The sequence below is a fragment of the Halichoerus grypus genome, chromosome 15 (genome assembly GCF_964656455.1).
Source record: "Halichoerus grypus chromosome 15, mHalGry1.hap1.1, whole genome shotgun sequence".
In the NCBI taxonomy this organism is placed as follows: Eukaryota; Metazoa; Chordata; class Mammalia; order Carnivora; family Phocidae; genus Halichoerus; species Halichoerus grypus.
In genome coordinates this window covers 3,931,796-3,933,114 of record NC_135726.1, presented here as the reverse complement: position 1 = coordinate 3,933,114, position 1,319 = coordinate 3,931,796, and the positions used below count along the sequence as shown (strand labels likewise).

Sequence of the window (1,319 nt, the reverse complement as noted above, 5' to 3'; positions counted from 1 at the left end):
ACCCCCGGAAGTGAACCCCACGAGGTCAGGGGCGCCGCGCCTGCGCAGTTCCGGCTGCGCCGCTGCGGGCCGCGGAGAGGGAGCTCGAGGCGATTGGCGGGGACGTGGAAGCCAGGATCCTCGCGGAGCCGAGAGTCTTGAAGACTAACAGTTCCTTGTCAAAGGCAGCTCTTAGTCGAAAGCTCCTCTCGCCAAAATAGAGGGACCCGTCCAAACTGAAGTCCGGAAGAGAAAGGCTGGGGGCTACGGGCTGCCGCACAGTGCAAGCCGCGCCGTTTGCTTGTCAAATTCGGCGGACCGCTCCTGTCCGGGCGCCCGAAGCCCGCGGCGGCGTCTCAGAGCCAGTTTTAGGTGTGGCTTGTACGGCGTGAGGAGCGAGAACTTCGAAAATGGGGAAATAGAGGAGCGGGAGTGGAAACAATGAAGCCAGACAGCACGTGGGGAGAAGGGGAAGCGCACCGGACTGGGCACTCCTGGGGCGCCTCTGAGCCTCCGATCCCCTCCCTGAGCACCCAGCGATTCCTTCCAGATGCTAAGTCCTAAGTGCTTTGACGGTAGACACATGCTTTTTATTTCTTTGGCTTTCCTATAACATTTGGACAATTTTCGCAGGGCTGGGAAGTACGTGCTCAGTTAGTGTTTGTTGTCAAACTGGTAAGTACTCGCTGACTCGTAAGATTAACGAAAGCAGTGATTACAGCCCAGGGATCTATCAGAATCTCAGTCTGCAAGCCACCGTCTCAGCATTTACCGTTCTTGCTTCCAGAAACTTTTTTTTTTTTAAGATTTTATTTATTTATTTGACACAGAGAGAGACAGCGAGAGAGGGAACACAAGCAGGGGGAGTGGGAGAGGGAGAAGCAGGCTTCCCGCCGAGCAGGGAGCCAGATGCGGGGCTCCATCCCAGGACCCTGGGATCATGACCTGAGCTGAAGGCAGAGGCTTAACGACTGAGCCACCCAGGCGCCCGCTTCCAGCTAAACTTTTGGAAGTAAGGGGTGCATTTAAAAGTTTAAACTTTTGTTACTGTATCTTGTACCTCTTTACTCAAAGTGGTGCTATGTATGCATTTAGTCAACTCTCTCTGAGGCTCCTGTCTCCTGCTATCTTTGCTTGGGGATTTGTTTCCACGAGGGAGGAAAGTGAGTGAGGCCTTCAATCAGTGATCAATTTGTTTTGCATTGGCTGAAAGAAAGGATGGTTATCTTTGAGTAACACCAAGACCTGCAAGTAGCCCTATATTTGGGATATACTTTTTATGAGCAGTGTTAAAACAATAGGTCTTTTTTAATTTTTTATTTTTTGAGAGAGAGCGAGCC

At 51.9% G+C, this 1,319-nt stretch overlaps 1 protein-coding gene across 1 annotated transcript in view; it reads left to right on the top strand.

The window, feature by feature from the left end:
- The first annotated feature begins 336 nt into the window (after nucleotides 1–336).
- The window catches only part of KIAA0513 (KIAA0513 ortholog), a 70,625-nt gene continuing 69,642 nt past the window's right edge, over nucleotides 337–1,319 (top strand). The window contains exon 1 of the mRNA XM_036104880.2: nucleotides 337–554. The gene's annotated coding sequence lies outside the window, so the exon portion shown is untranslated. The remainder of the gene's footprint in view (nucleotides 555–1,319) is intronic.